Below are 25,296 nucleotides of genomic sequence, written 5' to 3' on the forward strand. Positions count from 1 at the left end.
CGCTCAAAAGCCTCGCCCTCACCGGGTAGATCTCTGGCTCCCAGTTAAAATCATATCCTGAGCATGCTAGCGCTAGGATCAAAGAGAGAGGCGAGGGTTAGAGAGCTGCTATCTTGGTAAAGGCCTGAAACTGCTAGTTCCCAAGAGGGTCTGCACTTTCAGTTATGACTGACTGTGAGACGAGAAGATGAAGATTTTCTGCACCCAGCATACATTGCAGCATGCTTAGGCAAATGAGGAGCGAGACCCACCAATCCCTCGCCACTTCGCTGAAAGCTCCTCCTCTGCATAAAGAGAACACTTTTACAAGGGAGCAGAGTGGCGCAGCGGAAGCGTGCTGGGCCCATAACCCAGAGGTCGATGGATAGAAACCATCCTCTGCTATAATATTTCTTGTTTTTTCTTCTGAGAACCAATCTGTCATTTCCACGCTACCAGCAAGGAAAAGCGCAGGCTTGTGCTAGCTATGTGAGAAAAGACTTCTCAACTATCTGTCTCTGCTGAAATACAAGAGAGTGATCGCCAAAGGATCAACCCCATACTTTGAAAGTAAAGATACCCAATTATAAGCATAAATGACTGGTGGGACCGTCACACGTTTTTCTGGGCATGCTTTGAATGTCATTCTTGCCTTTTCGTTCCGCTCTTATCATTCTCCTGGGCATTTCATGGAAGGCACTCTCTTTCTCTTCGCTGCTTTGCTTCCAATGCTGCCTAAATATGTTCATTTCCACTATTTGTAATACTGCTTTCCATTTCTTCTCTTCTGCACAGATTTGGCCTTGGTTTCAATCCCCAGTTCCTTACCCTCTACAAGAAACTTTCTACTGCTTTTCATGTTGGTATCTAAACCAAATGCACCATTGAAACTGGTGCAAGATAGTCATTGAACTCGGGGTTGTAATCTTTAGAACCGAGAGCAAACACATCATAGGGCGTTGGTGGTATAGTGGTGAGCATAGCTGCTTCCCAAGCAGTTGACCCGGGTTCGATTCCCGGCCAATGCAGTGCAAATTTTTATATGTTCTCCAAGCAGGATTTGTTTTAATGCAACATGTCACAAAACGGAAATATCATGAACAGATTAATCAGACGTTAAATAAAAAAAAAAATGAAATACTTAGGCAGGCATCTCGATCGCCCCATCTGCTACATTCATTGTCCTATTAGATGCTATTTTCCAAAAAGCAGAGTCACCACTCACATGTGCTGGTAATAAATATGTTGCGGGCGGTAGACAATGAAAGGGCTGAACCCCGACCAGACATTCTAACTCTAGCATCTCTATATTAAAAAGCATTTCTAGGCAATATCTAGCATGTGAATAAAAGTAGGCAAGATCCACCGATGAATCTGGCAAAAGTCCCCAACGATTTTGTGCACACTTGTTCTCTCACCTGAATGCAGCGCCACCTTGTAGCCATCGGATGTAACTGCAGCTCACAAAATGTTATATCAGAGAGCAAGTTGAGAGGACTCCAAGAGGCAGATGTCCATGGAAAGAGCCTCTCACGACAGCAGGAAGGTTGGATATTTCAAGATGGCAACATTTCCTGTCCGACGTCCTCACGTCCCGAACGCTCCCAAACGCTCAAAAGCCTCACACCAGGCAAGCCCTCACCGGGTAGATCTCTGGCTCCCAGTTAAAATCAAATCCTGAGCATGCTAGCGCTAGGATCAAAGAGAGAGGAGAGGGTTAGAGAGCTGCTATCTTGGTAAAGGCCTGAAACTGCTAGTTCCCAAGAGGGTCTGCACTTTCAGTTATGACTGACTGTGAGACGAGAAGATGAAGATTTTCTGCACCCAGCATACATTGCAGCATGCTTAGGCAAATGAGGAGCGAGACCCACCAATCCCTCGCCACTTCGCTGAAAGCTCCTCCTCTGCATAAAGAGAACACTTTTACAAGGGAGCAGAGTGGCGCAGCGGAAGCGTGCTGGGCCCATAACCCAGAGGTCGATGGATCGAAACCATCCTCTGCTGTAATATTTCTTGTTTTTTCTTCTGAGAACCAATCTGTCATTTCCATGCTACAAGCAAGGAAAAGCGCAGGCTTGTGCTAGCTATGTGAGAAAAGACTTCTCAACTATCTGTCTCTGCTGAAATACAAGAGAGTGATCGCCAAAGGATCAACCCCATACTTTGAAAGTAAAGATACCCAATTATAAGCATAAATGACTGGTGGGACCGTCACACGTTTTTCTGGGCATGCTTTGAATGTCATTCTTGCCTTTTCGTTCTGCTCTTATCATTCTCCTGGGCATTTCATGGAAGGCACTCTCTTTCTCTTCGCTGCTTTGCTTCCAATGCTGCCTAAATATGTTCATTTCCACTATTTGTACTACTGCTTTCCATTTCTTCTCTTCTGAAAAGATTTGGCCTTGGTTTCAATCCCCAGTTCCTTACCCTCTACAAGAAACTTTCTACTGCTTTTCATGTTGGTATCTAAACCAAATGCACCATTGAAACTGGTGCAAGATAGTCATTGAACTCGGGGTTGTAATCTTTAGAACCGAGAGCACCCACATCATAGGGCGTTGGTGGTATAGTGGTGAGCATGGCTGCTTCCCAAGCAGTTGACCCGGGTTCGATTCCCGGCCAATGCAGTGCAAATTTTTATATGTTCTCCAAGCAGGATTTGTTTTAATGCAACATGTCACAAAACGGAAATATCATGAACAGATTAATCAGACGTTAAATTAAAAAAAAATGAAATACTTAGGCAGGCATCTCGATCGCCCCATCTGCTACATTCATTGTGCTATTAGATGCTATTTTCCAAAAAGCAGAGTCACCACTCACATGTGCTGGTAATAAATATGTTGCGGGCGGTAGACAATGAAAGGGCTGAACCCCGACTAGACATTCTAACTGTAGCATCTCTATATTAAAAAGCATTTCTAGGCAATATCTAGCATGTGAATAAAAGTAGGCAAGATCCACCGATGAATCTGGCAAAAGTCCCCAACGATTTTGTGCACACTTGTTCTCTCACCTGAATGCAGCGCCACCTTGTAGCCATCGGATGTAACTGCAGCTCACAAAATGTTATATCAGAGAGCAAGTTGAGAGGACTCCAAGAGGCAGATGTCCATGGAAAGAGCCTCTCATGACAGCAGGAAGGTTGGATATTTCAAGATGGCAACATTTCCTGTCCAACATCCTCACGTCCCGAACGCTCCCAAACGCTCAAAAGCCTCGCCCTCACCGGGTAGATCTCTGGCTCCCAGTTAAAATCAAATCCTGAGCATGCTAGCGCTAGGATCAAAGAGAGAGGAGAGGGTTAGAGAGCTGCTATCTTGGTAAAGGCCTGAAACTGCTAGTTCCCAAGAGGGTCTGCACTTTCAGTTATGACTGACTGTGAGACGAGAAGATGAAGATTTTCTGCACCCAGCATACATTGCAGCATGCTTAGGCAAATGAGGAGCGAGACCCACCAATCCCTCGCCACTTCGCTGAAAGCTCCTCCTCTGCATAAAGAGAACACTTTTACAAGGGAGCAGAGTGGCGCAGCGGAAGCGTGCTGGGCCCATAACCCAGAGGTCGATGGATCGAAACCATCCTCTGCTATAATATTTCTTGTTTTTTCTTCTGAGGACCAATCTGTCATTTCCACGCTACCAGCAAGGAAAAGCGCAGGCTTGTGCTAGCTATGTGAGAAAAGACTTCTCAACTATCTGTCTCTGCTGAAATACAAGAGAGTGATCGCCAAAGGATCAACCCCATACTTTGAAAGTAAAGATACCCAATTATAAGCATAAATGACTGGTGGGACCGTCACACGTTTTTCTGGGCATGCTTTGAATGTCATTCTTGCCTTTTCATTCTGCTCTTATCATTCTCCTGGGCATTTCATGGAAGGCACTCTCTTTCTCTTCGCTGCTTTGCTTCCAATGCTGCCTAAATATGTTCATTTCCACTATTTGTACTACTGCTTTCCATTTCTACTCTTCTGCACAGATTTGGCCTTGGTTTCAATCCCCAGTTTCTTACCCTCTACAAGAAACTTTCTACTGCTTTTCATGTTGGTATCTAAACCAAATGCACCATTGAAACTGGTGCAAGATAGTCATTGAACTCGGGGTTGTAATCTTTAGAACCGAGAGAACCCACATCATAGGGCGTTGGTGGTATAGTGGTGAGCATAGCTGCTTCCCAAGCAGTTGACCTGGGTTCGATTCCCGGCCAATGCAGTGCAAATTTTTACATGTTCTCCAAGCAGGATTTGTTTTAATGCAACATGTCACAAAACGGAAATATCATGAACAGATTAATCAGACGTTAAATTAAAAAAAAAATGAAATACTTAGGCAGGCATCTCGATCGCCCCATCTGCTACATTCATTGTCCTATTAGATGCTATTTTCCAAAAAGCAGAGTCACCACTCACATGTGCTGGTAATAAATATGTTGCGGGCGGTAGACAATGAAAGGGCTGAACCCCGACCAGACATTCTAACTCTAGCATCTCTATATTAAAAAGCATTTCTAGGCAATATCTAGCATGTGAATAAAAGTAGGCAAGATCCACCGATGAATCTGGCAAAAGTCCCCAACGATTTTCTGCACACTTGTTCTCTCACCTGAATGCAGCGCCACCTTGTAGCCATCGGATGTAACTGCAGCTCACAAAATGTTATATCAGAGAGCAAGTTGAGAGGACTCCAAGAGGCAGATGTCCATGGAAAGAGCCTCTCACGACAGCAGGAAGGTTGGATATTTCAAGATGGCAACATTTCCTGTCCAATGTCCTCACGTCCCGAACGCTCCCAAACGCTCAAAAGCCTCACACCGGGCAAGCCCTCACCGGGTAGATCTCCGGCTCCTAGTTAAAATCAAATCCTGAGCATGCTAGCGCTAGGATCAAAGAGAGAGGAGAGGGTTAGAGAGCTGCTATCTTGGTAAAGGCCTGAAACTGCTAGTTCCCAAGAGGGTCTGCACTTTCAGTTATGACTGACTGTGAGACGAGAAGATGAAGATTTTCTGCATCCAGCATACATTGCAGCATGCTTAGGCAAATGAGGAGCGAGACCCACCAATCCCTCGCCACTTCGCTGAAAGCTCCTCCTCTGCATAAAGAGAACACTTTTACAAGGGAGCAGAGTGGCGCAGCGGAAGCGTGCTGGGCCCATAACCCAGAGGTCGATGGATCGAAACCATCCTCTGCTATAATATTTCTTGTTTTCTCTTCTGAGAACCAATCTGTCATTTCCACGCTACCAGCAAGGAAAAGCGCAGGCTTGTGCTAGCTATGTGAGAAAAGACTTCTCAACTATCTGTCTCTGCTGAAATACAAGAGAGTGATCGCCAAAGGATCAACCCCATACTTTGAAAGTAAAGATACCCAATTATAAGCATAAATGACTGGTGGGACCGTCACACGTTTTTCTGGGCATGCTTTGAATGTCACTCTTGCCTTTTCGTTCTGCTCTTATCATTCTCCTGGGCATTTCATGGAAGGCACTCTCTTTCTCTTCGCTGCTTTGCTTCCAATGCTGCCTAAATATGTTCATTTCCACTATTTGTACTACTGCTTTCCATTTCTTCTCTTCTGCACAGATTTGGCCTTGGTTTCAATCCCCAGTTCCTTACCCTCTACAAGAAACTTTCTACTGCTTTTCATGTTGGTATCTAAACCAAATGCACCATTGAAACTGGTGCAAGATAGACATTGAACTCGGGGTTGTAATCTTTAGAACCGAGAGCAACCACATCATAGGGCGTTGGTGGTATAGTGGTGAGCATAGCTGCTTCCCAAGCAGTTGACGTGGGTTCGATTCCCGGCCAATGCAGTGCAAATTTTTATATGTTCTCCAAGCAGGATTGGTTTTAATGCAACATGTCACAAAACGGAAATATCATGAACAGATTAATCAGACGTTAAATTAAAAAAAAAATGAAATACTTAGGCAGGCATCTCGATCGCCCCATCTGCTACATTCATTGTCCTATTAGATGCTATTTTCCAAAAAGCAGAGTCACCACTCACATGTGCTGGTAATAAATATGTTGCGGGCGGTAGACAATGAAAGGGCTGAACCCCGACTAGACATTCTAACTGTAGCATCTCTATATTAAAAAGCATTTCCAGGCAATATCTAGCATGTGAATAAAAGTAGGCAAGATCCACCGATGAATCTGGCAAAAGTCCCCAACGATTTTGTGCACACTTGTTCTCTCACCTGAATGCAGCGCCACCTTGTAGCCATCGGATGTAACTGCAGCTCACAAAATGTTATATCAGAGAGCAAGTTGAGAGGACTCCAAGAGGCAGATGTCCATGGAAAGAGCCTCTCACGACAGCAGGAAGGTTGGATATTTCAAGATGGCAACATTTCCTGTCCAACGTCCTCACGTCCCGAACGCTCCCAAACGCTCAAAAGCCTCACACCAGGCAAGCCCTCACCGGGTAGATCTCTGGCTCCCAGTTAAAATCAAATCCTGAGCATGCTAGCGCTAGGATCAAAGAGAGAGGCGAGGGTTAGAGAGCTGCTATCTTGGTAAAGGCCTGAAACTGCTAGTTCCCAAGAGGGTCTGCACTTTCAGTTATGACTGACTGTGAGACGAGAAGATGAAGATTTTCTGCACCCAGCATACATTGCAGCATGCTTAGGCAAATGAGGAGCGAGACCCACCAATCCCTCGCCACTTCGCTGAAAGCTCCTCCTCTGCATAAAGAGAACACTTTTACAAGGGAGCAGAGTGGCGCAGCGGAAGCGTGCTGGGCCCATAACCCAGAGGTCGATGGATCGAAACCATCCTCTGCTATAATATTTCTTGTTTTTTCTTCTGAGAACCAATCTGTCATTTCCACGCTACAAGCAAGGAAAAGCGCAGGCTTGTGCTAGCTATGTGAGAAAAGACTTCTCAACTATCTGTCTCTGCTGAAACACAACAGAGTGATCGCCAAAGGATCAACCCCATACTTTGAAAGTAAAGATACCCAATTATAAGCATAAATGACTGGTGGGACCGTCACACGTTTTTCTGGGCATGCTTTGAATGTCATTCTTGCCTTTTCGTTCTGCTCTTATCATTCTCCTGGGCATTTCATGGAAGGCACTCTCTTTCTCTTCGCTGCTTTGCTTCCAATGCTGCCTAAATATGTTCATTTCCACTATTTGTACTACTGCTTTCCATTTCTTCTCTTCTGCACAGATTTGGCCTTGGTTTCAATCCCCAGTTCCTTACCCTCTACAAGAAACTTTCTACTGCTTTTCATGTTGGTATCTAAACCAAATGCACCATTGAAACTGGTGCAAGATAGTCATTGAACTCGGGGTTGTAATCTTTAGAACCGAGAGCAACCACATCATAGGGCGTTGGTGGTATAGTGGTGAGCATAGCTGCTTCCCAAGCAGTTGACCCGGGTTCGATTCCCGGCCAATGCAGTGCAAATTTTTATATGTTCTCCAAGCAGGATTTGTTTTAATGCAACATGTCACAAAACGGAAATATCATGAACAGATTAATCAGAAGTTAAATTAAAAAAAAAATGAAATACTTAGGCAGGCATCTCGATCGCCCCATCTGCTACATTCATTGTCCTATTAGATGCTATTTTCCAAAAAGCAGAGTCACCACTCACATGTGCTGGTAATAAATATGTTGCGGGCGGTAGACAATGAAAGGGCTGAACCCCGACTAGACATTCTAACTGTAGCATCTCTATATTAAAAAGCATTTCTAGGCAATATCTAGCATGTGAATAAAAGTAGGCAAGATCCACCGATGAATCTGGCAAAAGTCCCCAACGATTTTGTGCACACTTGTTCTCTCACCTGAATGCAGCGCCACCTTGTAGCCATCGGATGTAACTGCAGCTCACAAAATGTTATATCAGAGAGCAAGTTGAGAGGACTCCAAGAGGCAGATGTCCATGGAAAGAGCCTCTCATGACAGCCGGAAGGTTGGATATTTCAAGATGGCAACATTTCCTGTCCAACGTCCTCACGTCCCGAACGCTCCCAAACGCTCAAAAGCCTCGCCCTCACCGGGTAGATCTCTGGCTCCCAGTTAAAATCATATCCTGAGCATGCTAGCGCTAGGATCAAAGAGAGAGGCGAGGGTTAGAGAGATGCTATCTTGGTAAAGGCCTGAAACTGCTAGTTCCCAAGAGGGTCTGCACTTTCAGTTATGACTGACTGTGAGACGAGAAGATGAAGATTTTCTGCACCCAGCATACATTGCAGCATGCTTAGGCAAATGAGGAGCGAGACCCACCAATCCCTCGCCACTTCGCTGAAAGCTCCTCCTCTGCATAAAGAGAACACTTTTACAAGGGAGCAGAGTGGCGCAGCGGAAGCGTGCTGGGCCCATAACCCAGAGGTCGATGGATAGAAACCATCCTCTCCTATAATATTTCTTGTTTTTTCTTCTGAGAACCAATCTGTCATTTCCACGCTACCAGCAAGGAAAAGCGCAGGCTTGTGCTAGCTATGTGAGAAAAGACTTCTCAACTATCTGTCTCTGCTGAAATACAAGAGAGTGATCGCCAAAGGACCAACCCCATACTTTGAAAGTAAAGATACCCAATTATAAGCATAAATGACTGGTGGGACCGTCACACGTTTTTCTGGGCATGCTTTGAATGTCATTCTTGCCTTTTCGTTCCGCTCTTATCATTCTCCTGGGCATTTCATGGAAGGCACTCTCTTTCTCTTCGCTGCTTTGCTTCCAATGCTGCCTAAATATGTTCATTTCCACTATTTGTAATACTGCTTTCCATTTCTTCTCTTCTGCACAGATTTGGCCTTGGTTTCAATCCCCAGTTCCTTACCCTCTACAAGAAACTTTCTACTGCTTTTCATGTTGGTATCTAAACCAAATGCACCATTGAAACTGGTGCAAGATAGTCATTGAACTCGGGGTTGTAATCTTTAGAACCGAGAGCAAACACATCATAGGGCGTTGGTGGTATAGTGGTGAGCATAGCTGCTTCCCAAGCAGTTGACCCGGGTTCGATTCCCGGCCAATGCAGTGCAAATTTTTATATGTTCTCCAAGCAGGATTTGTTTTAATGCAACATGTCACAAAACGGAAATATCATGAACAGATTAATCAGACGTTAAATAAAAAAAAAAATGAAATACTTAGGCAGGCATCTCGATCGCCCCATCTGCTACATTCATTGTCCTATTAGATGCTATTTTCCAAAAAGCAGAGTCACCACTCACATGTGCTGGTAATAAATATGTTGCGGGCGGTAGACAATGAAAGGGCTGAACCCCGACGAGACATTCTAACTCTAGCATCTCTATATTAAAAAGCATTTCTAGGCAATATCTAGCATGTGAATAAAAGTAGGCAAGATCCACCGATGAATCTGGCAAAAGTCCCCAACGATTTTGTGCACACTTGTTCTCTCACCTGAATGCAGCGCCACCTTGTAGCCATCGGATGTAACTGCAGCTCACAAAATGTTATATCAGAGAGCAAGTTGAGAGGACTCCAAGAGGCAGATGTCCATGGAAAGAGCCTCTCACGACAGCAGGAAGGTTGGATATTTCAAGATGGCAACATTTCCTGTCCGACGTCCTCACGTCCCGAACGCTCCCAAACGCTCAAAAGCCTCACACCAGGCAAGCCCTCACCGGGTAGATCTCTGGCTCCCAGTTAAAATCAAATCCTGAGCATGCTAGCGCTAGGATCAAAGAGAGAGGAGAGGGTTAGAGAGCTGCTATCTTGGTAAAGGCCTGAAACTGCTAGTTCCCAAGAGGGTCTGCACTTTCAGTTATGACTGACTGTGAGACGAGAAGATGAAGATTTTCTGCACCCAGCATACATTGCAGCATGCTTAGGCAAATGAGGAGCGAGACCCACCAATCCCTCGCCACTTCGCTGAAAGCTCCTCCTCTGCATAAAGAGAACACTTTTACAAGGGAGCAGAGTGGCGCAGCGGAAGCGTGCTGGGCCCATAACCCAGAGGTCGATGGATCGAAACCATCCTCTGCTATAATATTTCTTGTTTTTTCTTCTGAGAACCAATCTGTCATTTCCATGCTACAAGCAAGGAAAAGCGCAGGCTTGTGCTAGCTATGTGAGAAAAGACTTCTCAACTATCTGTCTCTGCTGAAACACAACAGAGTGATCGCCAAAGGATCAACCCCATACTTTGAAAGTAAAGATACCCAATTATAAGCATAAATGACTGGTGGGACCGTCACACGTTTTTCTGGGCATGCTTTGAATGTCATTCTTGCCTTTTCGTTCTGCTCTTATCATTCTCCTGGGCATTTCATGGAAGGCACTCTCTTTCTCTTCGCTGCTTTGCTTCCAATGCTGCCTAAATATGTTCATTTCCACTATTTGTACTACTGCTTTCCATTTCTTCTCTTCTGAAAAGATTTGGCCTTGGTTTCAATCCCCAGTTCCTTACCCTCTACAAGAAACTTTCTACTGCTTTTCATGTTGGTATCTAAACCAAATGCACCATTGAAACTGGTGCAAGATAGTCATTGAACTCGGGGTTGTAATCTTTAGAACCGAGAGCACCCACATCATAGGGCGTTGGTGGTATAGTGGTGAGCATGGCTGCTTCCCAAGCAGTTGACCCGGGTTCGATTCCCGGCCAATGCAGTGCAAATTTTTATATGTTCTCCAAGCCGGATTTGTTTTAATGCAACATGTCACAAAACGGAAATATCATGAACAGATTAATCAGACGTTAAATTAAAAAAAAATGAAATACTTAGGCAGGCATCTCGATCGCCCCATCTGCTACATTCATTGTGCTATTAGATGCTATTTTCCAAAAAGCAGAGTCACCACTCACATGTGCTGGTAATAAATATGTTGCGGGCGGTAGACAATGAAAGGGCTGAACCCCGACTAGACATTCTAACTGTAGCATCTCTATATTAAAAAGCATTTCTAGGCAATATCTAGCATGTGAATAAAAGTAGGCAAGATCCACCGATGAATCTGGCAAAAGTCCCCAACGATTTTGTGCACACTTGTTCTCTCACCTGAATGCAGCGCCACCTTGTAGCCATCGGATGTAACTGCAGCTCACAAAATGTTATATCAGAGAGCAAGTTGAGAGGACTCCAAGAGGCAGATGTCCATGGAAAGAGCCTCTCATGACAGCAGGAAGGTTGGATATTTCAAGATGGCAACATTTCCTGTCCAACATCCTCACGTCCCGAACGCTCCCAAACGCTCAAAAGCCTCGCCCTCACCGGGTAGATCTCTGGCTCCCAGTTAAAATCAAATCCTGAGCATGCTAGCGCTAGGATCAAAGAGAGAGGAGAGGGTTAGAGAGCTGCTATCTTGGTAAAGGCCTGAAACTGCTAGTTCCCAAGAGGGTCTGCACTTTCAGTTATGACTGACTGTGAGACGAGAAGATGAAGATTTTCTGCACCCAGCATACATTGCAGCATGCTTAGGCAAATGAGGAGCGAGACCCACCAATCCCTCGCCACTTCGCTGAAAGCTCCTCCTCTGCATAAAGAGAACACTTTTACAAGGGAGCAGAGTGGCGCAGCGGAAGCGTGCTGGGCCCATAACCCAGAGGTCGATGGATCGAAACCATCCTCTGCTATAATATTTCTTGTTTTTTCTTCTGAGGACCAATCTGTCATTTCCACGCTACCAGCAAGGAAAAGCGCAGGCTTGTGCTAGCTATGTGAGAAAAGACTTCTCAACTATCTGTCTCTGCTGAAATACAAGAGAGTGATCGCCAAAGGATCAACCCCATACTTTGAAAGTAAAGATACCCAATTATAAGCATAAATGACTGGTGGGACCGTCACACGTTTTTCTGGGCATGCTTTGAATGTCATTCTTGCCTTTTCATTCTGCTCTTATCATTCTCCTGGGCATTTCATGGAAGGCACTCTCTTTCTCTTCGCTGCTTTGCTTCCAATGCTGCCTAAATATGTTCATTTCCACTATTTGTACTACTGCTTTCCATTTCTACTCTTCTGCACAGATTTGGCCTTGGTTTCAATCCCCAGTTTCTTACCCTCTACAAGAAACTTTCTACTGCTTTTCATGTTGGTATCTAAACCAAATGCACCATTGAAACTGGTGCAAGATAGTCATTGAACTCGGGGTTGTAATCTTTAGAACCGAGAGCACCCACATCATAGGGCGTTGAGGGTATAGTGGTGAGCATAGCTGCTTCCCAAGCAGTTGACCCGGGTTCGATTCCCGGCCAATGCAGTGCAAATTTTTACATGTTCTCCAAGCAGGATTTGTTTTAATGCAACATGTCACAAAACGGAAATATCATGAACAGATTAATCAGACGTTAAATTAAAAAAAAAATGAAATACTTAGGCAGGCATCTCGATCGCCCCATCTGCTACATTCATTGTCCTATTAGATGCTATTTTCCAAAAAGCAGAGTCACCACTCACATGTGCTGGTAATAAATATGTTGCGGGCGGTAGACAATGAAAGGGCTGAACCCCGACCAGACATTCTAACTCTAGCATCTCTATATTAAAAAGCATTTCTAGGCAATATCTAGCATGTGAATAAAAGTAGGCAAGATCCACCGATGAATCTGGCAAAAGTCCCCAACGATTTTCTGCACACTTGTTCTCTCACCTGAATGCAGCGCCACCTTGTAGCCATCGGATGTAACTGCAGCTCACAAAATGTTATATCAGAGAGCAAGTTGAGAGGACTCCAAGAGGCAGATGTCCATGGAAAGAGCCTCTCACGACAGCAGGAAGGTTGGATATTTCAAGATGGCAACATTTCCTGTCCAATGTCCTCACGTCCCGAACGCTCCCAAACGCTCAAAAGCCTCACACCGGGCAAGCCCTCACCGGGTAGATCTCCGGCTCCTAGTTAAAATCAAATCCTGAGCATGCTAGCGCTAGGATCAAAGAGAGAGGAGAGGGTTAGAGAGCTGCTATCTTGGTAAAGGCCTGAAACTGCTAGTTCCCAAGAGGGTCTGCACTTTCAGTTATGACTGACTGTGAGACGAGAAGATGAAGATTTTCTGCACCCAGCATACATTGCAGCATGCTTAGGCAAATGAGGAGCGAGACCCACCAATCCCTCGCCACTTCGCTGAAAGCTCCTCCTCTGCATAAAGAGAACACTTTTACAAGGGAGCAGAGTGGCGCAGCGGAAGCGTGCTGGGCCCATAACCCAGAGGTCGATGGATCGAAACCATCCTCTGCTATAATATTTCTTGTTTTCTCTTCTGAGAACCAATCTGTCATTTCCACGCTACCAGCAAGGAAAAGCGCAGGCTTGTGCTAGCTATGTGAGAAAAGACTTCTCAACTATCTGTCTCTGCTGAAATACAAGAGAGTGATCGCCAAAGGATCAACCCCATACTTTGAAAGTAAAGATACCCAATTATAAGCATAAATGACTGGTGGGACCGTCACACGTTTTTCTGGGCATGCTTTGAATGTCACTCTTGCCTTTTCGTTCTGCTCTTATCATTCTCCTGGGCATTTCATGGAAGGCACTCTCTTTCTCTTCGCTGCTTTGCTTCCAATGCTGCCTAAATATGTTCATTTCCACTATTTGTACTACTGCTTTCCATTTCTTCTCTTCTGCACAGATTTGGCCTTGGTTTCAATCCCCAGTTCCTTACCCTCTACAAGAAACTTTCTACTGCTTTTCATGTTGGTATCTAAACCAAATGCACCATTGAAACTGGTGCAAGATAGACATTGAACTCGGGGTTGTAATCTTTAGAACCGAGAGCAACCACATCATAGGGCGTTGGTGGTATAGTGGTGAGCATAGCTGCTTCCCAAGCAGTTGACGTGGGTTCGATTCCCGGCCAATGCAGTGCAAAATTTTATATGTTCTCCAAGCAGGATTTGTTTTAATGCAACATGTCACAAAACGGAAATATCATGAACAGATTAATCAGACGTTAAATTAAAAAAAAAATGAAATACTTAGGCAGGCATCTCGATCGCCCCATCTGCTACATTCATTGTCCTATTAGATGCTATTTTCCAAAAAGCAGAGTCACCACTCACATGTGCTGGTAATAAATATGTTGCGGGCGGTAGACAATGAAAGGGCTGAACCCCGACTAGACATTCTAACTGTAGCATCTCTATATTAAAAAGCATTTCTAGGCAATATCTAGCATGTGAATAAAAGTAGGCAAGATCCACCGATGAATCTGGCAAAAGTCCCCAACGATTTTGTGCACACTTGTTCTCTCACCTGAATGCAGCGCCACCTTGTAGCCATCGGATGTAACTGCAGCTCACAAAATGTTATATCAGAGAGCAAGTTGAGAGGACTCCAAGAGGCAGATGTCCATGGAAAGAGCCTCTCACGACAGCAGGAAGGTTGGATATTTCAAGATGGCAACATTTCCTGTCCAATGTCCTCACGTCCCGAACGCTCCCAAACGCTCAAAAGCCTCGCCCTCACCGGGTAGATCTCTGGCTCCCAGTTAAAATCAAATCCTGAGCATGCTAGCGCTAGGATCAAAGAGAGAGGAGAGGGTTAGAGAGCTGCTATCTTGGTAAAGGCCTGAAACTGCTAGTTCCCAAGAGGGTCTGCACTTTCAGTTATGACTGACTGTGAGACGAGAAGATGAAGATTTTCTGCACCCAGCATACATTGCAGCATGCTTAGGCAAATGAGGAGCGAGACCCACCAATCCCTCGCCACTTCGCTGAAAGCTCCTCCTCTGCATAAAGAGAACACTTTTACAAGGGAGCAGAGTGGCGCAGCGGAAGCGTGCTGGGCCCATAACCCAGAAGTCGATGGATCGAAACCATCCTCTGCTATAATATTTCTTGTTTTTTCTTCTGAGGACCAATCTGTCATTTCCACGCTACCAGCAAGGAAAAGCGCAGGCTTGTGCTAGCTATGTGAGAAAAGACTTCTCAACTATCTGTCTCTGCTGAAATACAAGAGAGTGATCGCCAAAGGATCAACCCCATACTTTGAAAGTAAAGATACCCAATTATAAGCATAAATGACTGGTGGGACCTTCACACGTTTTTCTGGGCATGCTTTGAATGTCATTCTTGCCTTTTCGTTCTGCTCTTATCATTCTCCTGGGCATTTCATGGAAGGCACTCTCTTTCTCTTCGCTGCTTTGCTTCCAATGCTGCCTAAATATGTTCATTTCCACTATTTGTACTACTGCTTTCCATTTCTACTCTTCTGCACAGATTTGGCCTTGGTTTCAATCCCCAGTTCCTTACCCTCTACAAGAAACTTTCTACTGCTTTTCATGTTGGTATCTAAACCAAATGCACCATTGAAACTGGTGCAAGATAGTCATTGAACTCGGGGTTGTAATCTTTAGAACCGAGAGCACCCACATCATAGGGCGTTGGTGGTATAGTGGTGAGCATAGCTGCTTCCCAAGCAGATGACCCGGGTTCGATTCCCGGCCAATGCAGTGCAAAATTTTATATGTTCTCCAAGCAGGATTTGTTTTAATGCAACATGTCACAAAACGGAAATATCATGAACAGATTAATCAGACGTTAAATTAAAAAAAAAATGAAATACTTAGGCAGGCATCTTGATCGCCCCATCTGCTACATTCATTGTCCTATTAGATGCTATTTTCCAAAAAGCAGAGTCACCACTCACATGTGCTGGTAATCAATATGTTGCGGGCGGTAGACAATGAAAGGGCTGAACCCCGACCAGACATTCTAACTCTAGCATCTCTATATTAAAAAGCATTTCTAGGCAATATCTAGCATGTGAATAAAAGTAGGCAAGATCCACCGATGAATCTGGCAAAAGTCCCCAACGATTTTCTGCACACTTGTTCTCTCACCTGAATGCAGCGCCACCTTGTAGCCATCGGATGTAACTGCAGCTCACAAAATGTTATATCAGAGAGCAAGTTGAGAGGACTCCAAGAGGCAGATGTCCATGGAAAGAGCCTCTCACGACAGCAGGAAGGTTGGATATTTCAAGATGGCAACATTTCCTGTCCAATGTCCTCACGTCCCGAACGCTCCCAAACGCTCAAAAGCCTCACACCGGGCAAGCCCTCACCGGGTAGATCTCTGGCTCCTAGTTAAAATCAAATCCTGAGCATGCTAGCGCTAGGATCAAAGAGAGAGGAGAGGGTTAGAGAGCTGCTATCTTGGTAAAGGCCTGAAACTTCTAGTTCCCAAGAGGGTCTGCACTTTCAGTTATGACTGACTGTGAGACGAGAAGATGAAGATTTTCTGCACCCAGCATACATTGCAGCATGCTTAGGCAAATGAGGAGCGAGACCCACCAATCCCTCGCCACTTCGCTGAAAGCTCCTCCTCTGCATAAAGAGAACACTTTTACAAGGGAGCAGAGTGGCGCAGCGGAAGCGTGCTGGGCCCATAACCCAGAGGTCGATGGATCGAAACCATCCTCTGCTATAATATTTCTTATTTTTTCTTCTGAGAACCAATCTGTCATTTCCACTCTACCAGCATGGAAAAGCGCAGGCTTGTGCTAGCTATGTGAGAAAAGACTTCTCAACTATCTGTCTCTGCTGAAATACAAGAGAGTGATCGCCAAAGGATCAACCCCATACTTTGAAAGTAAAGATACCCAATTATAAGCATAAATGACTGGTGGGACCGTCACACGTTTTTCTGGGCATGCTTTGAATGTCACTCTTGCCTTTTCGTTCTGCTCTTATCATTCTCCTGGGCATTTCATGGAAGGCACTCTCTTTCTCTTCGCTGCTTTGCTTCCAATGCTGCCTAAATATGTTCATTTCCACTATTTGTACTACTGCTTTCCATTTCTTCTCTTCTGCACAGATTTGGCCTTGGTTTCAATCCCCCGTTCCTTACCCTCTACAAGAAACTTTCTACTGCTTTTCATGTTGGTATCTAAACCAAATGCACCATTGAAACTGGTGCAAGATAGTCATTGAACTCGGGGTTGTAATCTTTAGAACCGAGAGCAACCACATCATAGGGCGTTGGTGGTATAGTGGTGAGCATAGCTGCTTCCCAAGCAGTTGACGCGGGTTCGATTCCCGGCCAATGCAGTGCAAATTTTTATATGTTCTCCAAGCAGGATTTGTTTTAATGCAACATGTCACAAAACGGAAATATCATGAACAGATTAATCAGACGTTAAATTAAAAAAAAAATGAAATACTTAGGCAGGCATCTCGATCGCCCCATCTGCTACATTCATTGTCCTATTAGATGCTATTTTCCAAAAAGCAGAGTCACCACTCACATGTGCTGGTAATAAATATGTTGCGGGCGGTAGACAATGAAAGGGCTGAACCCCGACTAGACATTCTAACTGTAGCATCTCTATATTAAAAAGCATTTCTAGGCAATATCTAGCATGTGAATAAAAGTAGGCAAGATCCACCGATGAATCTGGCAAAAGTCCCCAACGATTTTGTGCACACTTGTTCTCTCACCTGAATGCAGCGCCACCTTGTAGCCATCGGATGTAACTGCAGCTCACAAAATGTTATATCAGAGAGCAAGTTGAGAGGACTCCAAGAGGCAGATGTCCATGGAAAGAGCCTCTCATGACAGCAGGAAGGTTGGATATTTCAAGATGGCAACATTTCCTGTCCAACGTCCTCACGTCCCGAACGCTCCCAAACGCTCAAAAGCCTCGCCCTCACCGGGTAGATCTCTGGCTCCCAGTTAAAATCAAATCCTGAGCATGCTAGCGCTAGGATCAAAGAGAGAGGCGAGGGTTAGAGAGCTGCTATCTTGGTAAAGGCCTGAAACTGCTAGTTCCCAAGAGGGTCTGCACTTTCAGTTATGACTGACTGTGAGACGAGAAGATGAAGATTTTCTGCACCCAGCATACATTGCAGCATGCTTAGGCAAATGAGGAGCGAGACCCACCAATCCCTCGCCACTTCTCTGAAAGCTCCTCCTCTGCATAAAGAGAACACTTTTACAAGGGAGCAGAGTGGCGCAGCGGAAGCGTGCTGGGCCCATAACCCAGAGGTCGATGGATCGAAACCATCCTCTGCTATAATATTTCTTGTTTTTTCTTCTGAGAACCAATCTGTCATTTCCACGCTACCAGCAAGGAAAAGCGCAGGCTTGTGCTAGCTATGTGAGAAAAGACTTCTCAACTATCTGTCTCTGCTGAAATACAAGAGAGTGATCGCCAAAGGATCAACCCCATACTTTGAAACTAAAGATAACCAATTATAAGCATAAATGACTGGTGGGACCGTCACACGTTTTTCTGGGCATGCTTTGAATGTCATTCTTGCCTTTTCGTTCTGCTCTTATCATTCTCCTGGGCATTTCATGGAAGGCACTCTCTTTCTCTTCGCTGCTTTGCTTCCAATGCTGCCTAAATATGTTCATTTCCACTATTTGTACTACTGCTTTCCATTTCTTCTCTTCTGCACAGATTTGGCCTTGGTTTCAATCCCCAGTTCCTTACCCTCTACAAGAAACTTTCTACTGCTTTTCATGTTGGTATCTAAACCAAATGCACCATTGAAACTGGTGCAAGATAGTCATTGAACTCTGGGTTGTAATCTTTAGAACCGAGAGCAAACACATCATAGGGCATTGGTGGTATAGTGGTGAGCATAACTGCTGCCCAAGCAGTTGACCCGGGTTCGATTCCCGGCCAATGCAGTGCAAATTTTTATATGTTCTCCAAGCAGGATTTGTTTTAATGCAACATGTCACAAAACGGAAATATCATGAACAGATTAATCAGACGTTAAATTAAAAAAAAAATGAAAGGCATCTCGATCGCCCCATCTGCTACATTCATTGTCCTATTAGATGCTATTTTCCAAAAAGCAGAGTCACCACTCACATGTGCTGGTAATAAATATGTTGCGGGCGGTAGACAATGAAAGGGCTGAACCCCGACCAGACATTCTAACTCTAGCATCTCTATATTAAAAAGCATTTCTAGGCAATATCTAGCATGTGAATAAAAGTAGGCAAGATCCACCGATGAATCTGGCAAAAGTCCCCAACGATTTTGTGCACACTTGTTCTCTCACCTGAATGCAGCGCCACCTTGTAGCCATCGGATGTAACTGCAGCTCACAAAATGTTATATCAGAGAGCAAGTTGAGAGGACTCCAAGAGGCAGATGTCCATGGAAAGAGCCTCTCACGACAGCAGGAAGGTTGGATATTTCAAGATGGCAACATTTCCTGTCCAACGTCCTCACGTCCCGAACGCTCCCAAACGCTCAAATGCCTCACACCAGGCAAGCCCTCACCGGGTAGATCTCTGGCTCCCAGTTAAAATCAAATCCTGAGCATGCTAGCGCTAGGATCAAAGAGAGAGGAGAGGGTTAGAGAGCTGCTATCTTGGTAAAGGCCTGAAACTGCTAGTTCCCAAGAGGGTCTGCACTTTCAGTTATGACTGACTGTGAGACGAGAAGATGAAGATTTTCTGCACCCAGCATACATTGCTGCATGCTTAGGCAAATGAGGAGCGAGACCCACCAATCCCTCGCCACTTCGCTGAAAGCTCCTCCTCTGCATAAAGAGAACACTTTTACAAGGGAGCAGAGTGGCGCAGCGGAAGCGTGCTGGGCCCATAACCCAGAGGTCGATGGATCGAAACCATCCTCTGCTATAATATTTCTTGTTTTTTCTTCTGAGAACCAATCTGTCATTTCCACGCTACCAGCAAGGAAAAGCGCAGGCTTGTGCTAGCTATGTGAGAAAAGACTTCTCAACTATCTGTCTCTGCTGAAATACAAGGGAGTGATCGCCAAAGGATCAACCCCATACTTTGAAAGTAAAGATACCCAATTATAAGCATAAATGACTGGTGGGACCGTCACACGTTTTTCTGGGCATGCTTTGAATGTCATTCTTGCCTTTTCGTTCTGCTCTTATCATTCTCCTGGCCATTTCATGGAAGGCACTCTCTTTCTCTTCGCTGCTTTGCTTCCAATGCTGCCTAAATATGTTCATTTCCACTATTTGTACTACTGCTTTCCATTTCTTCTCTTCTGCACAGATTTGGTCTTGGTTTCAATCCCCAGTTCCTTACCCTCTACAAGAAACTTTCTACTGCTTTTCATGTTGGTATCTAAACCAAATGCACCATTGAAACTGGTGCAAGATAGTCATTGAACTCGGGGTTGTAATCTTTAGAACCGAGAGCAACCACATCATAGGGCGTTGGTGGTATAGTGGTGAGCATAGCTGCTTCCCAAGCAATTGACCCGGGTTCGATTCCCGGCCAATGCAGTGCAAATTTTTATATGTTCTCCAAGCAGGATTTGTTTTAATGCAACATGTCACAAAACGGAAATATCATGAACAGATTAATCAGACGTTAAATTAAAAAAAAAAATGAAATACTTAGGCAGGCATCTCGATCGCCCCATCTGCTACATTGATTGTCCTATTAGATGCTATTTTCCAAAAAGCAGAGTCACCACTCACATGTGCTGGTAATAAATATGTTGCGGGCGGTAGACAATGAAAGGGCTGAACCCCGACCAGACATTCTAACTCTAGCATCTCTATATTAAAAAGCATTTCTAGGCAATATCTAGCATGTGAATAAAAGTAGGCAAGATCCACCGATGAATCTGGCAAAAGTCCCCAACGATTTTGTGCACACTTGTTCTCTCACCTGAATGCAGCGCCACCTTGTAGCCATCGGATGTAAATGCAGCTCACAAAATGTTATATCAGAGAGCAAGTTGAGAGGACTCCAAGAGGCAGATGTCCATGGAAAGAGCCTCTCACGACAGCAGGAAGGTTGGATATTTCAAGATGGCAACATTTCCTGTCCAACGTCCTCACGTCCCGAACGCTCCCAAACGCTCAAAAGCCTCGCCCTCACCGGGTAGATCTCTGGCTCCCAGTTAAAATCAAATCCTGAGCATGCTAGCGCTAGGATCAAAGAGAGAGGAGAGGGTTAGAGAGCTGCTATCTTGGTAAAGGCCTGAAACTGCTAGTTCCCAAGAGGGTCTGCACTTTCAGTTATGACTGACTGTGAGACGAGAAGATGAAGATTTTCTGCACCCAGCATACATTGCAGCATGCTTAGGCAAATGAGGAGCGAGACCCACCAATCCCTCGCCACTTCGCTGAAAGCTCCTCCTCTGCATAAAGAGAACACTTTTACAAGGGAGCAGAGTGGCGCAGCGGAAGCGTGCTGGGCCCATAACCCAGAGGTCGATGGATCAAAACCATCCTCTGCTATAATATTTCTTGTTTTTTCTTCTGAGAACCAATCTGTCATTTCCACGCTACCAGCAAGGAAAAGCGCAGGCTTGTGCTAGCTATGTGAGAAAAGACTTCTCAACTATCTGTCTCTGCTGAAATACAAGAGAGTGATCGCCAAAGGATCAACCCCATACTTTGAAAGTAAAGATACCCAATTATAAGCATAAATGACTGGTGGGACCGTCACACGTTTTTCTGGGCATGCTTTGAATGTCATTCTTGCCTTTTCGTTCTGCTCTTATCATTTTCCTGGCCATTTCATGGAAGGCACTCTCTTTCTCTTCGCTGCTTTGCTTCCAATGCTGCCTAAATATGTTCATTTCCACTATTTGTACTACTGCTTTCCATTTCTTCTCTTCTGCACAGATTTGGCCTTGGTTTCAATCCCCAGTTCCTTACCCTCTACAAGAAACTTTCTACTGCTTTTCATGTTGGTATCTAAACCAAATGCACCATTGAAACTGGTGCAAGATAGTCATTGAACTCGGGGTTGTAATCTTTAGAACCGAGAGCAACCACATCATAGGGCGTTGGTGGTATAGTGGTGAGCATAGCTGCTTCCTGAGCAGTTGACCCGGGTTCGATTCCCGGCCAATGCAGTGCAAATTTTTATATGTTCTCCAAGCAGGATTTGTTTTAATGCAACATGTCACAAAACGGAAATATCATGAACAGATTAATCAGACGTTAAATTAAAAAAAAAAATGAAATACTTAGGCAGGCATCTCGATCGCCCCATCTGCTACATTCATTGTCCTATTAGATGCTATTTTCCAAAAAGCAGAGTCACCACTCACATGTGCTGGTAATAAATATGTTGCGGGCGGTAGACAATGAAAGGGCTGAACCCCGACTAGACATTCTAACTGTAGCATCTCTATATTAAAAAGCATTTCTAGGCAATATCTAGCATGTGAATAAAAGTAGGCAAGATCCACCGATGAATCTGGCAAAAGTCCCCAACGATTTTGTGCACACTTGTTCTCTCACCTGAATGCAGCGCCACCTTGTAGCCATCGGATGTAACTGCAGCTCACAAAATGTTATATCAGAGAGCAAGTTGAGAGGACTCCAAGAGGCAGATGTCCATGGAAAGAGCCTCTCATGACAGCAGGAAGGTTGGATATTTCAAGATGGCAACATTTCCTGTCCAACGTCCTCACGTCCCGAACGCTCCCAAACGCTCAAAAGCCTCGCCCTCACCGGGTAGATCTCTGGCTCCCAGTTAAAATCATATCCTGAGCATGCTAGCGCTAGGATCAAAGAGAGAGGCGAGGGTTAGAGAGCTGCTATCTTGGTAAAGGCCTGAAACTGCTAGTTCCCAAGAGGGTCTGCACTTTCAGTTATGACTGACTGTGAGACGAGAAGATGAAGATTTTCTGCACCCAGCATACATTGCAGCATGCTTAGGCAAATGAGGAGCGAGACCCACCAATCCCTCGCCACTTCGCTGAAAGCTCCTCCTCTGCATAAAGAGAACACTTTTACAAGGGAGCAGAGTGGCGCAGCGGAAGCGTGCTGGGCCCATAACCCAGAGGTCGATGGATAGAAACCATCCTCTGCTATAATATTTCTTGTTTTTTCTTCTGAGAACCAATCTGTCATTTCCACGCTACCAGCAAGGAAAAGCGCAGGCTTGTGCTAGCTATGTGAGAAAAGACTTCTCAACTATCTGTCTCTGCTGAAATACAAGAGAGTGATCGCCAAAGGATCAACCCCATACTTTGAAAGTAAAGATACCCAATTATAAGCATAAATGACTGGTGGGACCGTCACACGTTTTTCTGGGCATGCTTTGAATGTCATTCTTGCCTTTTCGTTCCGCTCTTATCATTCTCCTGGGCATTTCATGGAAGGCACTCTCTTTCTCTTCGCTGCTTTGCTTCCAATGCTGCCTAAATATGTTCATTTCCACTATTTGTAATACTGCTTTCCATTTCTTCTCTTCTGCACAGATTTGGCCTTGGTTTCAATCCCCAGTTCCTTACCCTCTACAAGAAACTTTCTACTGCTTTTCATGTTGGTATCTAAACCAAATGCACCATTGAAACTGGTGCAAGATAGTCATTGAACTCGGGGTTGTAATCTTTAGAACCGAGAGCAAACACATCATAGGGCGTTGGTGGTATAGTGGTGAGCATAGCTGCTTCCCAAGCAGTTGACCCGGGTTCGATTCCCGGCCAATGCAGTGCAAATTTTTATATGTTCTCCAAGCAGGATTTGTTTTAATGCAACATGTCACAAAACGGAAATATCATGAACAGATTAATCAGACGTTAAATAAAAAAAAAAATGAAATACTTAGGCAGGCATCTCGATCGCCCCATCTGCTACATTCATTGTCCTATTAGATGCTATTTTCCAAAAAGCAGAGTCACCACTCACATGTGCTGGTAATAAATATGTTGCGGGCGGTAGACAATGAAAGAGCTGAACCCCGACCAGACATTCTAACTCTAGCATCTCTATATTAAAAAGCATTTCTAGGCAATATCTAGCATGTGAATAAAAGTAGGCAAGATCCACCGATGAATCTGGCAAAAGTCCCCAACGATTTTGTGCACACTTGTTCTCTCACCTGAATGCAGCGCCACCTTGTAGCCATCGGATGTAACTGCAGCTCACAAAATGTTATATCAGAGAGCAAGTTGAGAGGACTCCAAGAGGCAGATGTCCATGGAAAGAGCCTCTCACGACAGCAGGAAGGTTGGATATTTCAAGATGGCAACATTTCCTGTCCGACGTCCTCACGTCCCGAACGCTCCCAAACGCTCAAAAGCCTCACACCAGGCAAGCCCTCACCGGGTAGATCTCTGGCTCCCAGTTAAAATCAAATCCTGAGCATGCTAGCGCTAGGATCAAAGAGAGAGGAGAGGGTTAGAGAGCTGCTATCTTGGTAAAGGCCTGAAACTGCTAGTTCCCAAGAGGGTCTGCACTTTCAGTTATGACTGACTGTGAGACGAGAAGATGAAGATTTTCTGCACCCAGCATACATTGCAGCATGCTTAGGCAAATGAGGAGCGAGACCCACCAATCCCTCGCCACTTCGCTGAAAGCTCCTCCTCTGCATAAAGAGAACACTTTTACAAGGGAGCAGAGTGGCGCAGCGGAAGCGTGCTGGGCCCATAACCCAGAGGTCGATGGATCGAAACCATCCTCTGCTATAATATTTCTTGTTTTTTCTTCTGAGAACCAATCTGTCATTTCCATGCTACAAGCAAGGAAAAGCGCAGGCTTGTGCTAGCTATGTGAGAAAAGAATTCTCAACTATCTGTCTCTGCTGAAACACAACAGAGTGATCGCCAAAGGATCAACCCCATACTTTGAAAGTAAAGATACCCAATTATAAGCATAAATGACTGGTGGGACCGTCACACGTTTTTCTGGGCATGCTTTGAATGTCATTCTTGCCTTTTCGTTCTGCTCTTATCATTCTCCTGGGCATTTCATGGAAGGCACTCTCTTTCTCTTCGCTGCTTTGCTTCCAATGCTGCCTAAATATGTTCATTTCCACTATTTGTACTACTGCTTTCCATTTCTTCTCTTCTGAAAAGATTTGGCCTTGGTTTCAATCCCCAGTTCCTTACCCTCTACAAGAAACTTTCTACTGCTTTTCATGTTGGTATCTAAACCAAATGCACCATTGAAACTGGTGCAAGATAGTCATTGAACTCGGGGTTGTAATCTTTAGAACCGAGAGCACCCACATCATAGGGCGTTGGTGGTATAGTGGTGAGCATGGCTGCTTCCCAAGCAGTTGACCAGGGTTCGATTCCCGGCCAATGCAGTGCAAATTTTTATATGTTCTCCAAGCAGGATTTTTTTTTAATGCAACATGTCACAAAACGGAAATATCATGAACAGATTAATCAGACGTTAAATTTAAAAAAAATGAAATACTTAGGCAGGCATCTCGATCGCCCCATCTGCTACATTCATTGTGCTATTAGATGCTATTTTCCAAAAAGCAGAGTCACCACTCACATGTGCTGGTAATAAATATGTTGCGGGCGGTAGACAATGAAAGGGCTGAACCCCGACTAGACATTCTAACTGTAGCATCTCTATATTAAAAAGCATTTCTAGGCAATATCTAGCATGTGAATAAAAGTAGGCAAGATCCACCGATGAATCTGGCAAAAGTCCCCAACGATTTTGTGCACACTTGTTCTCTCACC

At 44.7% G+C, this 25,296-nt stretch overlaps 9 non-coding genes across 9 annotated transcripts; all 9 read left to right on the forward strand.

Moving 5' to 3' along the window:
- The first annotated feature begins 935 nt into the window (after nt 1-935).
- Nucleotides 936-1,007, forward strand: TRNAG-CCC (transfer RNA glycine (anticodon CCC)). The gene has a single exon. It is a non-coding gene; the product is annotated as a tRNA-Gly (tRNA).
- Nucleotides 1,008-2,534: 1,527 nt separating this feature from the next.
- TRNAG-CCC (transfer RNA glycine (anticodon CCC)) lies at nt 2,535-2,606 on the forward strand. Its single transcript has one exon. It is a non-coding gene; the product is annotated as a tRNA-Gly (tRNA).
- Nucleotides 2,607-4,121: 1,515 nt separating this feature from the next.
- Nucleotides 4,122-4,193, forward strand: TRNAG-CCC (transfer RNA glycine (anticodon CCC)). Its single transcript has one exon. It is a non-coding gene; the product is annotated as a tRNA-Gly (tRNA).
- Nucleotides 4,194-7,319: 3,126 nt separating this feature from the next.
- On the forward strand, nt 7,320-7,391 carry TRNAG-CCC (transfer RNA glycine (anticodon CCC)). Its single transcript has one exon. It is a non-coding gene; the product is annotated as a tRNA-Gly (tRNA).
- A 1,516-nt stretch (nt 7,392-8,907) lies between these two features.
- Nucleotides 8,908-8,979, forward strand: TRNAG-CCC (transfer RNA glycine (anticodon CCC)). The gene has a single exon. It is a non-coding gene; the product is annotated as a tRNA-Gly (tRNA).
- A 1,527-nt stretch (nt 8,980-10,506) lies between these two features.
- Nucleotides 10,507-10,578, forward strand: TRNAG-CCC (transfer RNA glycine (anticodon CCC)). Its single transcript has one exon. It is a non-coding gene; the product is annotated as a tRNA-Gly (tRNA).
- Nucleotides 10,579-21,645: 11,067 nt separating this feature from the next.
- On the forward strand, nt 21,646-21,717 carry TRNAR-CCU (transfer RNA arginine (anticodon CCU)). Its single transcript has one exon. It is a non-coding gene; the product is annotated as a tRNA-Arg (tRNA).
- Nucleotides 21,718-23,234: 1,517 nt separating this feature from the next.
- On the forward strand, nt 23,235-23,306 carry TRNAG-CCC (transfer RNA glycine (anticodon CCC)). Its single transcript has one exon. It is a non-coding gene; the product is annotated as a tRNA-Gly (tRNA).
- Nucleotides 23,307-24,833: 1,527 nt separating this feature from the next.
- On the forward strand, nt 24,834-24,905 carry TRNAG-CCC (transfer RNA glycine (anticodon CCC)). The gene has a single exon. It is a non-coding gene; the product is annotated as a tRNA-Gly (tRNA).
- The last annotated feature ends 391 nt before the right edge of the window (nt 24,906-25,296 follow it).

The sequence above is a fragment of the Triturus cristatus genome, chromosome 11, assembly GCF_964204655.1.
Source record: "Triturus cristatus chromosome 11, aTriCri1.1, whole genome shotgun sequence".
Taxonomy (NCBI): domain Eukaryota; kingdom Metazoa; phylum Chordata; class Amphibia; order Caudata; family Salamandridae; genus Triturus; species Triturus cristatus.